The 17,734-nt window shown below is 37.6% G+C and overlaps 1 long non-coding RNA gene across 1 annotated transcript in view; it reads left to right on the forward strand.

Annotated features, from left to right (window-relative positions):
- Positions 1 to 17,734, forward strand: part of LOC111941514 (uncharacterized) — an 85,180-nt gene that overhangs the window by 27,224 nt on the left and 40,222 nt on the right. The window contains exon 3 of the long non-coding RNA XR_002870076.2: positions 5,828 to 5,923. This is a non-coding gene — a long non-coding RNA (uncharacterized LOC111941514). The remainder of the gene's footprint in view (positions 1 to 5,827; positions 5,924 to 17,734) is intronic.

Raw genomic sequence — 17,734 nt, forward strand, 5'->3', positions numbered from 1 at the left:
GAGGTGTTTCAGGTTTTTTTTTTGGTTAAAGTACCAATTGGTTCTGTTTTTTTTCCTGATACTCCAAATACTTTGTTTTTTCTGTACTCAAAATATGTTTTTCACATATAATGTCACTTCACAGCAGATTTTACCACGAATTTCAGTATATGTATTTTGCTGCTTAGCACTTTATGTGTATAGCAATGTAAACCCATTTAGTTAAAAAGAGAGTAACATTACAGTTACTAACTTGGAGCTGCTGGGAATTGGTATTGTCTTATTCAACTGGTTTGTATGATTTATTTTTTTAAAAGATGATATAAGCATTCTAAGCTTAGAGAAGATAAAAACCAATATCAGCTCCTGTAATGTGGCAGGTTTTTTTTCTCAACAGTGGATTTTGATAAGAGAGTCACTGTTCTGAAATATTAATCGAGAATATTATTCTAGTATTTGTGGAAAGCTGTTCTAAATCTTTTTGACAGGACTCTGAAAAATGTGCTATGTACATTTTCTGCACATAACATCAACAAATTGTATGGTGGGTATAGCCCACTTGTTTATTATAATAGAAGGATGTGTGCATGTGGAGGCTAAAAACTGTGAGGTGGATATATATTTTCAGAGTTGTGCAGCCACAAGGTATAAGTGAAGAGATGTGTAATATTTGTTAAGCAAATGCAATGCTTAGCATACTGTGAAAAAATAGCATGTATAGAAAATGCTTAAATAAACTTTGCCAGATATTTATTCAACAAAGCTCTTGAAAGGAGTGGTGTAGTGATATTTTGAAAACTGTTAAGGAGTACTATTAAGGGTCTTATTTCAATACTTACTCAGAGTTTCGGTTGTTAGCTCTTGTGTGAGTCAGTCCAGGCAGATGTCTAAGTGCTTACCTGCATGGACCTCACTGGGACTGCTCAGGTGCTTTAAGTTATTCCTGTGTTATTAAAATGATCTAGATGAAAATCTAAGCCCTGAGCTCTAAGCTGTTAGCTGAAGCCTTAGGGCTCTAGGATGAGACTTAGAAGCTCATGTTTGTTAATGAACATCATTCCTTTAGCCTTTTTGGGAATGCATTTTAACCTTGCCACCTGGGCAAAGCTTGTGCATTTGCCAAACAATCAATTGCTGTAGTCTGTAGATGCACAGGACTCCATACAGCCTGTAAAAGAGACTCCTTCAGGAAATGGACTCTTCAGTAACCCTCACCTTTTATCTCATAACCGGAATTTTCACTTTCATTTTAAATTAGAAATAATCTAATACTGTCTTGATTACAGAGTGAAAAGATGTCTGCTACAGTGGTGTATTCTGTAAGTATCATATCTTACAGCAGGTCTGCCTTTATGCATCCAGTTCTTTCAGTGACCCATTCTTTTTGTCTTCTTCATGTGTCTCTCTTACTTCCCAGCATGTTCTGAGGTCTGTTTGGAGCTAGACTGCCTCCTGCATAATCATGTGCCCAGTGCTCCTTATGCAGCTGGGTAGTCATTTCCCCACTGCAGTTAAATTCTGCCCTCTTGCAATAATATGTGTGGTATCCTTTTTCCTAAAGCCCACTTTTACTGTGGCCTTCCACAAGAAAGAGCCAATCTGATAACCAGATATGTGGTACAGTTAAAATCAATTTATTGAGAACATAAAGACAAATATTATTTCAATTTTCTGCCCTCCAGCCCTTCAAATGTGAGGAAAAGACAATGTAATTTGAAGTAAATCTCAGTTTTGTATTACTCTTATAAGGAGCTTCCCTTTTACTATCTATGGTGTATTTTGAAAATCTGCATTATAAGGATAAAGTAGGTTTGAGAGGTAATGCCAGGATTGTCTGTCTACACCAACCATGAGAGACTTAATTAATTGCTCACCGGATTTGTTTCAGTACTTCAGATCACAGGTCATGAAAATGTGGTTGAAACTCTCTAAGTTTCTAGTCACACTTTGTGCTCCAAGGAAGACTATCAGCATTAGGTCAGCAAAGACTTGGTCTAGCCAAGTCTGAAAAACCTGCAAGGATGTAGAATTCCACATCTTTAGTTGCCTGTTCTAGTGCTGCTCTGCAGTCATACATGTAGAGCCTTTTAAGAGTAACTAAAATTCAAAGCTGTAATTAGTCTGTACCAAGTCAAAAAATATTTCTCTAAGCAGCAAACAGGTACAATAAATTCATAGACATTTTAGTCTGATATAAACCAGTGATAATACTTAAGGAAGTGGAATATAGTGAGAGTGGTACTACATGGCAGTGGGAAAGATTTCTGGGTAATGAGTAAGGCCCTCCCATTATCAATTTCAGTTCAGGTCTACATTTTGACAAATTGTTAGGAAACTATTTCCGTGAAATATTCTTTACTTCATAGCTGGCAATATCAAATTGCCATTTCTTAAATAAGTTGAATGGTGGTGGAAAGGTGCATGCCAAAGGTATAAAAGATCTTTGGTACTGGAAGAAAAGGCTTTTTATTCCCATGTGCCAACATCAGCACCTATTGCAAGTATGAGAAAGTTCAGATTGTAACACAAAATCCCAGATTTAGCCTGCCTTTTAAAAACAGAAATGCCACAACAGAAAATCATTGGTTCTGTAACTTTTTTGTGAACCCAGTACAATTTGCTGAAAAGAGTGTTTCACTACATAAGTCCCTGGAAAATTTTTGTAACCTGTAGGAATGTGTATCTTCCTCTGAGCTTGACAAACTTGATTATAAACAAGAAATACAATTTGTAACATGAAAAACATTGATCTTTATGCAGATTCATTTGCAATGGGTAGCTGTCTTCTTTGTTCTTAAATGTGTTATAATTCACAGCTTAGCTGAATTCAGGAACAAAAAAAATTTTGGACTGAAAAAAACTGTCAGCCTTTTCTAGGTACCTTTTGGTGCCTTAGAGACAAAATGGAGTAAAGTGCTTAGAAAGCATTTGAAGGACTACAAGCATTAGAAGCCAAAACCTACAAGCTATAATGGTGAGATAATCACTATTTTCATATTTTCTTTTGGTGTAGCAGTCACTGTGCCCTCTGCATTTTGTTCCTGTGAGAAATGTCAACAATGTCCCACAATTCATCAAGGAATTGTGCATGTGTTTTCCCTCCTTGTGAAGGAACACAGTCTTTCTGACTGGCCGAGTAGCTGCATCCGCTGCACTCTTTCTTATTGCTTTTATTCAAGATTATAGACTACAGTTTCTGTAACTGATTATCTTTAAGGATGTGATCCAGCCTTCATTGAAGCCAAGGGAGAAACGTGACTGGCTGAAAGGTATTTATTGCTGTAAATGAACTATATGAGTGCATGTGCTTCCAATGGTAAAGCCTACTTGAGAGTCCACTTTGAGGGTGGCATGCTAAAGGCCTTAATTTAAATTCCTTATTGTGCATCTGAGTAGATGGTGTGCTTCAGATAAATGTGGAGAACTTTTGTGCTGTAAAAATAGGGGTCTAATCCACCGTACAACACACATCTTTTAATATTTAAAAGCAACAAACTCAGTGTTTCAATCTGTCACCCTAAAGTAGTGTCTGTGTTGGCACATTAAACTATGTTATTTGTTGAGGAAAGTAAAATTAAATCAGGAAGCTAGAAAATTTTACTCATGTATGCGGGTCTATTCAGACTTTCAAGCTGCATAAAAGCAATTCCATGGTTAGTTATTTATCATTAGATTGAAAACTGTTTTACATATGCTTTGTATTACAGAAATTAGTGTTTCCTTTTGCCTTCCACAGGCTTGATGTTCACCTAATGCTGTTTCCACATAAACATTTTTAATTAGACTGAAAATCTGTCAAAACAACTGATGCAGAATCAGTCTCAGCAGAATCATCTCCAGGATTTGTGACCTAGGTGTCTTTTCAGAAGCATCACCCTTAGTTTTCTATTAAAGGGGTATCACTACATTTTAAAATTTAAATAGATCCTTTGTTAAGTAAAAGACATGCATGAAATTTTCACTGTCTTCATTATCTTATGGAAAGCATTCTTTAATAAGGCATATGTATTCCAAATCCAGGGTAGGTGGGTAATCACTATCCCTTGCATAGTGATTGCCTCTGCCTTAGTAGTTGGTGAATGTCTTTAAATAGGCTTTTGTTAAAATGCTGAAATGCAAAACTGTAATCCAAGTATAATAACAATGGTATGTAAAGATGAATACACTTAAAAACAGTTCCTTCTTTAAATTTACCTCCCTAGTATCTTCTTTCATGGAGAATTTCCTGTACAGATGATGCAGTTGACAAAAGTCCGAGTTCAGAGGGTAGAACAAATGTTCCTAACTAAAGCTTCATGCATTAGCAGCCTCAGCGCAAAAGCTGAACCAAGGAAGAAAGGGACATCCATCTCCCTTCAATTTTTTTTGTGTATGCATACAGATGACAAAGGTAATTAGAATACAGTGGCATCTCCCTAACTGCCAGATGGTACCATGACACTTCACTTGCAATAGCTTTAAATGAGAACAGAAAGAAGTAGAAAGAATTTTTTTTTTCTTGGCTCTATGACTTGAGAGAACTACCTTAGAAGTTTGAGCTGGTGGGAGAGCATTGTAAGACGAGAGAAATAGAGAGTGAAAGCCAAGCCACAAATCACTGCAACATTGTGATCCCTTAAGCCCCACAGTTAAGAAAGGGAAAAAAAAAAATTCTCCTTCTTGAGAGTTCAGGGCGGGCAGGGGAAATAAAATGGGTGAACCGCAAGATGGAAAACCGGTTCCAGACTATGATGTTCTAGTGACGCAAGCTGAGAAAGGTGCTGCGGCACAACTGCGCTCTCCTGAGACCCGGCAAGAGTCATTCCTATAGGAAGGAAACCACATGAAGACAGTGAGTAAGGGAAATTTTAACAGTAAAGTAGACTGGAAGAGACTGAAAATCCAAACTGTTTTCGTAAAACAATTCCGTGTCTGAGTGGAAAACAATGAGCCCTTAGCCACAAGTAAAATGACGATAGAGCATGTACTGGGCATTCTGCTCAATAGCTAACAAAATAAAGGAAAAGAAGTGGAGGGGAAAAGATAAGTAATCCTGTACAAAAATTCTTGGGTGAAAGCTGGTAGGGAAAATTTACTGAATATGTCCATGATGGACATGGGTAAATGGAAGATAGGAGTGTTTCTTGTAATGAAGAATAGATCAATTCCTGGATCAAGTTCTATCTCAGGTACTTAGAAATCTATCAAAAGTGGTCTGAAACCAGAGATACCAGATCCTCTGTCACCCATTATGAGGGATTAATCTGTAAGAGATTTGTAGATAATCCAAAGAAGTAAAATTTTTCTTTTCTTGATCAAGAGACTTTCAGTGTTTAAGTTAAGCAGCCTGAATCATGGTGACTGATAAGAGATGTGGGAGTCATCTTTTCCCCAATTGTCTCCATTGAAGACTTTTCCCATAAACGTTGAATATGATTCTTGAACAGGATGGTTGAAGAAGGTTAGATGATAAATCATCCTGCCTAGAGATGCCAGCATTAGCTCAGTTGTCATTAGCATTGTTCTAATAATGCTCCAAGTTGTGGGTTTGATCCCCATAGACTTAATGTTCCTTATAGGTCCCTTCCAGTTTTGGATATTCTGTGATTCTGTAATAAGGAATTTACCACATGGCTTTTCTGAATGAGATGGGGGAATTTAAGAGTCTCTGGACTAGTCTCCCAAACTCTGTTCTGAGATTATAAACTCAAATCCATATAAATGAAGCATTTATTAAAACCTATATGTCTCCCTTATTCAAAAAGCTCTGCATTTTAACTTTTCCATTTTTTTTTTGTTTGTTTTTGTTTGTTTGCTTGCTTGCTTGCTTTTTCTGTTCCTTTCTTAATTACCTGAGTCTTTCCTTTAGGTTCTGAAGACTGGAACTCACAACAGGAAGATAAATTATTACAGTCTTGGTGCAGATTTGCCTCCTTCCCTGAGATGGAAAATTTACACGAACTAGGTATGGCTTAATTTACTATTTTCATACTTATGTCCTATAATGTTTGATCACCTCTATGAATGCTTAGCTGTGGCACCATAAAACCCTTTTAATACTAAACATTTGCATATGTTCTTGGAACTAGGTTAGGGTGCATACGAGGAGCAAACTGATTCTGATGTGATATGTTAAGAAGACTGAGTTCTAAAATTTGCTGCATTGCTAATGAAATGTGAATTTTAACATAGGTGATAGTGATGATATGTTGTTCAAGACTAGGTAAAAAATTCCTGTAAAAAGCCTTTATTCCCAGAGCTTTTCCATGTGTAGTCATGGAAAAACAGGCAGGTACTTTTATATAAGTGGCAGACAGCTTTTCATTGACCATTCTCTTTACAAGTGCATGAAGGACGTAGTACTTCCAGTTTCAGATCGATCCTAATTTGGTGATATACTCCCAAAGTTTTACCAGTACAATTCTTTCATGTGAGCAGGTGATTTCCTCTTACCTTCCCAAATAACTTTGGAATGTTGTAACCAGGTAGGTCTTTACCTGATTCTGCAGCTTGCTGTGGCCTTCATTCCATTGCTGCAGTGGAGTGGCTGTGTGCTCTCTCCCTTGAGCAGAAAACAAACAATGAAGACTGCATACCCTGGAGACTGGGGTTGATATCTGAGGAGCACTGGCATCTTAATCTTAAAAAACATCCCACATTCCTTCTTGATTGGTGAACTGACCTCAAACAGGGTGAATAGAACTGCAGCCTCTTTCTGTATCAGTACGGAAAGAAAGAGAACAACTATTTCTGCTGTTATTTTCACATTAAGAGATATTTTGGAATCCTCATGACTGTATCAGCATGTATCTAAATGTCAGATTTATCCCTGCTTGGTTCCAGACAGACCAAGGTCCAAAGCCTCGGCCATGCCTCAGTCAAAGCTATGGCATTATGTGTACTGTCTGTGGACAAACACATCTCTGAAGAGGAACTCTCTAAAACTTTGTTCTCCCTTTTTGACAATTTCATAGCCTTTACCATTCCTCCATGTAATCCCAGTCTCTGCTTGGAAGAGATCCTATTGGGAAATCCACATGTTTCAAGTAGAGACAGTCTGATCATGCCAGGTGAAAGAGGAATGTTAGTATCTTATTAGGAGGATTCCACATAGCATGTTACCATAAATGGTAAACAAATAGGAATGATCAAAAGCCACCACCCAAGCTGGAGTCCATTTCCATATCATTAATGCACTTTTAAAGCAGATAATTTGCCTACAGGTTCCATCCTAAAGTTTGATCCACAGTTGAGTGGAAACAATTCATTAGTGCATGCTCAGCTGGAAGAATGAAACTTTAACTAAACTTCTTTTGTGTCATATATCACAATAGGTCATAACGGGCCTAATGGGAAGATCAAACCTATTTATATGTGTCAGTGCTTTGCTGGATTTTAATACTCTAGACTTCCAAAAATTAAACTTCAGAATGTTTAACTAATGATACTGAAAGCCAAAGTTGAGGTTGCAAGTACAGAATGATGAGGTCAATCTATCTCGATAAACAGCAATAAAGATATGAATCCAAATGATATGAATTCTTTTTGGGGGATTTTTGGGAAATGTGGGTGTGTGAGTATATATGTATATATATATACATGTATACATGTATATATGTATACATGTATATATGTATATGTGTATATATATGTATGTGTCATGTGTATATATATGTGTGTATGTATATATGTGTGTATGTATATATATATATATATATATACACACACATTTAGCCCTATTGAGATTGCAGTGAGATTGCATCTGGAGTGCTGTGTCCAGTTCTGGGCTCCTCAGCACAACAGAGACATGGAACTCCTGGAGCAGGTCCAGTAGAGGGTTACAGAGATGATCAAGGGACTGGAGTATCTCTGTTTTGAGAAAAGGCTGAGGGAGCTGGGGCTGTTCAGCCTGGGGAGGAGACAGCTGAGAGGGGACCTCAGCAGCGTCTGTCAGTGCCTGCAGGGAGGGGCCAGAGGAGGGACCAGGCTCTGCTCGGTGGTGCTGAGCAATAGGACAAGAGGCAAGGGGCAGAAACTGATGCACAGGAAATTCCTCTGAACATGGGGAAGAACTTTTTTAATATGCAGTGACTGAGCACTGGGACAGACTGCCCAGAGAGGCTGTGGGGTCTCCCTCACTGCAGTTATCTCATTTTTCAGATTGCATGCCTGTGCTATATGGTCTAGGATGGCCCTGTTTGGGCAGGGGTGTTGGACAGGTGACCCATGGTGGGCCCTTCCAACCTGACCCATTCTGTGGTCCTGTGACTTGTTCCTTGCTTGGTTGCCAGTTATATTTCATAGCTAGTTAGTTATTGCTAGCTTTATCAACAGTGAGTTTTGTGTTAGGGACACTTAGGAATGAAACAGAGAGATTCAGAGATGAGAGATTATTGATGTAATGCCAAATAAAAGAAATTTATCCCTGTAAAGTATATGAATTATTCATAATGCAATTAAAGTGCTTAAAGCTAAAAGAGGTTCATCTCATGTTTGTTCAGTATGTGATATGAAAATATTTGGTTTTTATAACTAAGTGAATTTATTTAAATCAATAATTAACACACTATACAAAGAAATAGAATCAATATTTTCATAATTTTAATTGTAATTAAATTCTTTTATGTCAATGTTTTTACTTTGACTTATTTAATCTTGGTAAAAATAATAATAAAAGCCCTTTTTTGAACCATTAATTTACATTTTTCTCAGCTGAAAGGAATGGAAAAACAAATCTTTGTCAGAAGTCAATAATGAGGAGAATTATGGAAAATTTAAATCACTTGACATTGTATCTATTTATTATTCTGTACCTTGTCAGCCATAGACCACCCAAATACACTTTGCTTATGAGCAACTGAAAAGGAGATGATATGTGCTAGAATAGAATCTTAACTGAGATTCATCACCCTTGAAGCAGAGGCCGCAGAGAGTAAGAAATAATAACCAGTAATTAATATAAAAACCTAACAGACCAAACAGGTCTACACAGTAAATTTGAGAAGTAGCTATTAAAACTGCTCATGGAGGAATATAGGAAGGAAATTATTTCATTCCTAGTGCAAAAGAATCCAAATTCCTTGGGGTTTACAATGAAGGGCAGCCAAAAATTTTCCATGAAAAGGAAGACCTGTATTAAATAAGTACTTGCCTCTGAGAATGAAATTTGGAGAACCACATGTAAAGAATGATGTATTATTTTTAGCTATACTAAGATACTGCAAAAGCAGGAACACACTTAGTAGTGCTTTGAATTTAATTTATTTTATTTAAGGTGTGTTTCAGTTTTATCTTTTCAATTTTAATTTAATTGAATGCAACAGAAAGACTTCTGATGACCTCTCTATGCTTTGGATTAAATATAACACTTAGAAGAGAAGTTATCATTAGATGGTGCTCACTTATTTTTTCACACCTTTAGACAGCATTACTCAGCATAATATAAATAAAAATTTGGGATCAGAGATTTCTAATTTGTTAAATGATAAAATTAGTTTAATAAATATTATAGCTAACCAATAGAGTTAATTTTAGTAGTTAAGAACCTAAAAAGTGTTTAATTATGAGTAGTCATTTACAAATATGTTAAATTTATATATTTATAAATCTATAAATGTTTATATTTATAAATTTATATATGTGTGTATAGTGACACATAAAACTTGTCAGCACATGCCAAATAGCCAGAAGCCTATTTTAAATCTCCTTGTCTCATGGTTTTTAGAATGAAATCACATATGCAGATATTGTTATATTGTGGAGATGGTCTGTATCTCTTGATTTCCAGGATTTTCAGTTCTAAAAGTCTCTTGCAACAACTTGTGGCAGAAGCTTCACACACATATCTCTTCTATGCAAAAGCCTCTTGGTATTAAGCAGACTCATCTCTTTATGCTGTAGAGTGCAGAGAGGAAATGAGAATAGGAGTCTTTCATATAGGATGGACGTCAACAGGGTGGACTAAATGCTGGTATCAGGGAGGCTGAAAACACCTCTCTGATTACATAGTACAGCTAAAACTTGCCCTGTGCAGGTTACTTTTGTTACTCTCTTAAAATTCCAGACAGAAATATGCAATTTGCTATCCATCCATCCATCCATCCATCCATCCATCCATCCATGCAAAGATATACACATATACCTATCTATGTAACAAGTTTTGAAAAATTTCAAAAGTGTAGAAGTGAAATACTACCAGAGATTATAACAATCAGACTGCAAGTTATATTGATAAATACAGGGCTTAGAACTCCAGTGGGACTGAAAGGAAAAGATGAGCAACCATATCTAGTTGAATATGTCATTGCAGGGGGATTGGACTAGATGATCTTAATGGTTCCTTCTAACACAATTAATCTATGGTTCTACAATTCTATGATTAATTTTTTTTGTTTCTGTGATTCTAATGAAAATAATTTACATTATTCAGCCAGTTCTTGAGGTAGGTTGAAAGAATATTTGGAATTTAGGTTGTTGTTCAGTCTCTCACAACTCAAGCTTCAGGCACTATGAAAGATTTTTATGCTAGTCTTTGTTTTCTTAGTCAATGAATTTTTTACACAAGGTAAAGAAACCTTAATGAGAATAACAAACCCTCATTCTTCCAGAACTCTATGGTTATCATTCATGCTATTCCTTCATTTTTTCTCTTTCTGTACACTTAGAGAAAAATTATCATGACCTTGGACTTTTCTTTCCATCACTGAGGTCCTCAGATATTAACCTTGCTTAGGTTTGTTAGTGTTATTTAGGCTTGAATTTTATTTAGCATCATCTCACTTTTTCTGCTCTATTGTTTTCAAAAATAAGTTCTGTTGGTCAGCTTCTAGGTTCTTAGTCACAATTCATAATAAGTATTCCTCAAGTATTTTAGGTAATTCCTTCACAAATGTAGCTTCTATTAATGAGTTAATGTTTTAAATCACATTATAACTGTAGTTTTATTAAAAAGTCATTAGATAGCCGGTCTTCAATTGTCTCACAGTCTTCAACTGTTTCACAAAATGTGAGAATAAATGTTATGCTTTGTGTGTTCTTATTTCTCAGACTCCTTTAGTAATTAAAATATTTTCTTAAGTGTTTTTTTTTCAAGATCTTACTTGTCAGAAACCAGTTTGGAAAATCAAGTGCTCTTGTTTCTATATCCTATATCCTTGAGCAATGTCTGTCTTTATTTCTGCATGGCAGCCGTGTTGTGTCGCAGCTTCACTTACGATGTTTCATTGGCTGAGAATGCAGAACATGTGGTTTTGGCTGGAATCATTTCTGAACTAGCTGAGACACTGTTGCATAAAACACCAGGGGTATTTTTCTGCTGTGTCATCCACTGACCTCAAAGACAGGAGTACTGAACCAGTTCTCCCATGCAAGTGGTGATGCTTGTGTTATGGTTTTGCTTGGCTGGAAAACTCCTTGGGCACATCACAATTTTGTCTTAGCAGGACAAACCACCTAAACCATGAAATGTAACAAGAGACTTGGATAACCTCTAGTCTCTGTGTGTGCATGTTTTCTTCTCTAAGGAAACAAATGGAATGGTGTTTTACACATCATTACCACTGCTGCTGAACTGAGGCTGATTCACAATCCACTATAGTCAGAGTTTTAGGACTCTTCTTTTTTGATGGGTCAGGCATGAGAATGTCCTCGGTGTGAACTGGAAGAGCTAATAGTGTTCTAGTTCCTGATCTTCACTAGGGATGAGAGGGGCAGAATTTAAATCTGGTTGCCATGTATTGTTGAACTGCCCATTTTATTTATCATCTCCTAGCTATGTCATTTTCTTTTACATTTTCTTAATACAGGAAAAGAACTGTCATAAATAATACTGAATATTATTTTTCATATTATTTCTTACAGTGGGTCATTTCCATCTACATCTGCTTCCTTTATTTGTCATATTATTGATTTATGAGCGGAAAATTCAATCATAATATTTTTCAATGACCACTGAAATTTTTCTGTAGTCTCCAGTGCACTCTGAAATACTTCTGAATTTTTCATAGCTCCTTGTCGTTTATCATGTGGGCATTAAGTAAATTTACTGTCTGCTCAAAAGATTTAAAAATAACACTTAATCTCATTTGTTACTTATTAATAATAATAATGTAGATCTTGCACAGGTAATAATAACACTAAATAATTTATTAATTAATTGATAACCATCCTACCAGCCAATAAAATTGTCTGTATTCAGTATGTCTGTATATTGTTTAATGTTTATGTGCTCCAGTTTACATCCAGTTCACTTGCAAGTTTAATCCTTGCTTTTAGGCTAAAAAAGTGTAGTGTCAATATGTGGTTGAAATGAGTAAGTTAGTGGCTGCATAGATGTGTGTGAGAACACTGAAGTGTTAGGACTGCTCTTCAGCAATAACTTGCATGACACAACCCAGACAGTAACAGCATGGGAAAGTGAATCCTTTCACGGCTGTTCACTGGGGCTGTTTAATTTATGGGCATACATGTGGGCCATATGACCATGCACTTGTTTAACACCTGAATTCCACTCTAAGCTATTTAAAAATTGTTCCATTAGCAATGTATTCTGGCATTTGACCTAGTCCTATCAGCACTGGAGACTTACCAGGAAAGTAATTATTAACTTCTATTAAACAGAATTACAGGAAAGCTGAGTCTCCTTCAAGAGCAACGCAGAAGGGAAAGAAGTTTGAACTGCAGAAGATACCTTTGGGTAAACTCAGAAAAGGCAAGAAATAGGAAATCTATCCCTGCTGGGAAATCATTTGAAGAAGAAAGTATTTGAAAGAGTAATGATTTTCCCAGCCAAAGTCTGGACCACACAGTCATCCAAAGAACAATACAATATATCAAGTTCTGGAGAGCATAAATACAGAATGTCTCACAAATTATGTCAGTCAGGATTTTGACATTGCAATGATAGAAATACCTATTTAACATATACAAGTCTGTGAGTCAGTCCAATGAATGATATTAAAATTAGACAGATTCTCCAGAAAACTGGTCAAAACCATTTATTTTTTCCTATTATTCCTCACATTCAGTGTAAAGTGAGCCCAAATCTTGGAAAACCTGTCATATTTAAGAAAAGTATTTAAAACTTTCTTAGCTCATGTAATTCTGGAGAGACTGAAAAGGGAAATCTAAAGTTTGAGATATTTTACAGGCATTAGAGAGAGAGAGATAGGCAATCACCAGCCATATGAAGTTCAGCCAGTGGAAGCGCTGGATCCTGCACCTGGGATGGGGCAGCCCTGGCTCTACAGACAGACTGGGGAATGCTGGAGAGCAGTGCCATGGAAAGGGCATTAATTAATGATTAATTAATTAATTAAGACCATTTTACACTCCCCCTTATTTAAAATGCAAAAACTTTCTGATTTCTGATTGAGTATGGCTAAGAGACAGGCATTTTTTTCATTATACAGTCAGTGTCTTCCTGCACCCCCATATAATATGTACATCCTTTTGCTTATATAATGTATCTAGAAGATATATAACATATTTAGAAGATATCTAGAACATATCTAGAAGATATGTAACATACAGTATGTGCATGTTAATTTTTCTTCCCCTGAAAATGAAATAAAAAAATCTTTATGTTTTCAAGTTGTGTTAAACAAAAACTTCTCAATGTGTTTAAAAAAAGACTGGATATGGCACTCAGTGCCATGGTTTAGTTGAGGTGTTAGGGCTGGGTTGGCCAGCATGATCTTGAAGGTCTCTTCCAACCTAGTGATTCTGTGTGTGATTGTGTGTGATTCTCTCTCATGACAGCTCTGTTCTCTGTAAGTGCTGCTTGAGCCTCAGAATCCTTTGTGGACTCCTATTGCCTGCAGAGAGACTCTACTCGTGTATGGTTCATATGCCATAACTTTGTCACTTCTAGCAAGTCTACTGTAGGGAAGAGTGACCTTATTAAACTGATTTATAACTGGAACATATTAGTGAGCTGCTAGTTTAGCTCTCATAATCCATTAGGAATTATTTTTATTTTTTACTTTTGTTATTGATCCTGTTGAACCTGCTGTATCAGACTGAGATATTCTGCTGTATGCAACAGGTACTGTTATTGAGTGCAGTATTTGAGTCACTGCTTTGCTTGTCTCAGCTGGAAGATGTTCTTTGTGTATCTCATAATGACCTGCCCTGCTGATTCACTTGATTCAATCTTTTGAAAAGGACAGGGTTGCTCTCTCCAGTTTATAAACCAGACCATGTTGGGCTGAGGGCTCACTAGCTTTGTAAACAAATGCTGCTGGGCTCAGACTTTTATCTGTGTTTTAAGCCAGTTCTGTATCTTTAAATATGGGATGCATTGATTATCATAGTGTTACCTGCAAATACCTTTTACGTGGCTGTGTCTAAAGCTAATTTTTCTGGTCATGGGAGCAATGCCCAAGAAGCAGGACAGAGGACAAGTAAAATGGCTTTGCTTGAGGAAAACACTGTGAAACACAGCAAGATGCAGAAAGGGAGTTAGCTGCACTATGTGGCTCAAAACTCATGACTGGTCAGAGCTGGAGATCCAGCTTATTCTGGGAGAGAGCAACCAATTGAATTCTCTCAGAGAGAGCCCAGTAACCATGTAACCGTGCTACAGAAAATTTGCAAGACTACAGAGCAATGTAAGCATACACAGCAGTACAGAATAAACACTGGGATGGGTTTATGATGGAGTGCCATCTGCAAAGCAGCAAGGTTCTCTGCAGAGTTTTTTATTGTAGCTGATCCCTATATCTGCAGTTTTGAAAATACCTTCCAGTGGAAGAAGTTAAAATAAAGCTAAAACTTGAAGGGTCTCCAGCTTTCTTTATTATCCCTCAAATTATCACTGATTCAAAGAAAAACTCAAAGCATTCTGTAATGTTTTTTTCTCCATGGTTTTGGCAGCATTACACTGTTGCTGAAGTTCTCCGTCTGTTAAATGTCTGGAAAACCATGTAGATATTACACATAACTAGGGCAGTCACTTCCCTTTGTGTCTGATCCAGCAACCCATGATTTGTGCAATCTAGAATGGCAAGAATTAACATGACACATCTGAGGAAACGTGAGACCAACCTCACAGCTTATAAAACAGAAGACGGTTGATCAAATAAAAACATTACAAATTTTATTTTTCTTGTCTTTGATTAAGCATGACACAGACTAAGAGTGAGAAGCTTATAAAGTCTAGACAGTGCCAGATCTTATAAAGATGCTCAGTATGGGTACCAGGATGTAATTAGCTCATTTCAGCCGCTCATTTTTGCCTGTGGTAGGGTCAGGCCAACTGCAGCATGTGCTGCTCCCTTCTTCTCATCAGAAGTGGATGATAGGATGAGGAATCTGTGGATGAAGGCTATGCACTACAGCACCAAAGCAGCACCTTTTCCACTGAGAGAAGCAATAATGGTATCCCTTTACTTACCTGAAAGTTCAAGGGGATGCTGTTTCCTGACCCACACTTACTCCTGGGACCTTCCATCCCAGACTGTAATGTAAAGCAACACAAAACCAGACTCTGAGATACTGGAATAAAAGGGATCTCCTTTTTGTTAATATTTTTTTTTCCTTGATAGGAACAGGAAATATTTGATATCTGCTCTGTGCATGACAGAGATGGTCTCTGCTGCAGACTGGTTATTAAAATAGACAGCATTGTGCTGAGCTTCAGGGAAGTGTGCTACAGCCTGGCTTCACACTGGTGCTTTAGGATAATGGCTTTTGTGAAAAACTGTTAAAGCTATTTGCATCAGGCTACAAGTAGTGCATCTACATAGTGTGGGACATGCTATAACTTTTTCTTCTGCAGAAAAAGACAAACCCAATTTCTTACCCCTTAGAAGGGTGTGAGAATATTTCAGCTCATCCAGAGCCCATCAAGAGATCAATATTCAGAGACCAAAAGGGTTTCTTGTTTTGTAGCCAAGTACCACTTCGCTGAAAAGAAGGAGAAATAACTTGAATTTTGAACCCTTCTCTCAGGAATTATTATATAGTTTGCAAGAGCTAATTAAAAATGTGACGGGAATCTCATAGAGACATTATCTAGTGTTCCCAAAGAACACGTGCTTTAAAAGCTGTAATCAACAAAAATGTCTATCTTCCCTCATGGAAATTATTGCAATACTTTATTTTCTCCAGTGTTAGGAAGACTTTACAGTATTTAACAGGAATTTTTCTCGTCAAAAAATTATTTTTTAAAATCTATTTTAGCCATTGAAACCCCTTTCTTTTTGCAGCAAACTGGTATGTGTTTAAAGATTGTTCTTACCTGCAGGCTAAACATTCCTGTCCTTTCTCCTATTAATTCTTTCTATAGGTATGAATTCTTTCTATAGGTATTATTCCCTTTCGTGTGTATCCTGGGCAGTTAGCTCACGGTTTTGGAAGTGCAGTTCAGGGAGCAGAATACACCATTCCATCAAAGGCCTAACTAAAGATCAGTAAAGCAGAAAGCAATACTTGTGGATAAACATCTGAGTATGGCTTTATCTGTTTTTTGGCAAGAGCAGTACTTTGTTGAGTCATATTCAGCTAGTGATTCATTATTATCTGTTCTTGGACAAAAAACATAAACAAGGTTTATCCCTAAGGATAATCTTATATGAGACAGTCCTATATACTGTCCTATATACCCTTCAGGACTAATTTATGGGAATTCTTGATGGCACTTAGCTTTGGTCTAAATGAAAAAACCAAAATTCTTCTCTCAGTTCAGGTACATGAATCACATGTCTGGAGTATCACTTAGCCCTTGTATCACCATAAGCACTACTTTTTCTTATGTAAGAGTGACAGTTTCCTGGATGCCACCCTTCCTGCTCAAAACACTCTGCTAGTGAGGGGGCTGAGTTTGGAAACTTTTTTCAGCCTTTCCTTTTCCTGTAACCCTGGGAAGGCGATGTGCTATGGAAAACATGCACGTGTTTGTAGTCTAAACTCTACGCTCAGAGTTTCTACAGAGCAGAAACTGTAGACAAAGCTGAGCAAGTTTTGAAAATGTGCCTCTTTTTAAGTTTTACTTTTTTTCCCATGTTTTGCATCAGACGATCTAGACTGCAGAGAATCACAGAACACCCTGAATTGGAAGGCACCCATAAGGAATATTAAGTCCATCTCCTGGCCAGACAGGGTTTAAGGACAGGACACCCTGAGAACCCATCCATGTGCCTGAGAACATTGTACAAAGAGTTCTTGAACTCTGTCAGGCTTGGTACTGTGATCACTTCTTTGGGGAGCCTGTTCCAGTGCCCAACCACCCTTTGGATGAAGAACCTTTTCCTAAAACCCCACCTAAACCTCCCCTAACACAACTCCAGGCCATTCCCTTGAGTCCTGTCACCGGTCACCAGAGAGAAGAGATCTGTGCCTGCCCCTCCTCTTTTCCTCACAGGTAAAATTGTAACTGCAGTGAGGTCTCCCCTCAGTCCCCTCCAGGCTGAACAGACCAGGTGACCTCAGCTACTCCTTGCACGGCTTCCCCTTCAGACCCTTCACCATCCTCACAGCCCTCTTTTGGACACTCTCAAATAGTTTCATGTCTTTTTTATGTTGTGGTACCCAGAACTGCCCTCAGGACTTGAGGTGAGGCCACCGCAGAGCAGAGCAGAGCAGAGCAGAGCAGAGCAGAGCAGAGCAGAGCAGAGCAGAGCAGAGCAGAGCAGGACAATCCCCTCCCTTGCCCAGCTGGTGATGCTGTCCCTGATGCCCTCAGGACACACTTGGCCCTCCTGGCTGCCAGGACACTGCTGGCTCATGTTCAACTTGAACCCCAGAACCCCAGGGCCCTTTCCATGGCACTGCTCTC

This window comes from Cyanistes caeruleus, chromosome Z (genome assembly GCF_971803275.1).
Source record: "Cyanistes caeruleus chromosome Z, bCyaCae1.hap1.1, whole genome shotgun sequence".
Lineage (NCBI taxonomy): Eukaryota > Metazoa > Chordata > Aves > Passeriformes > Paridae > Cyanistes > Cyanistes caeruleus.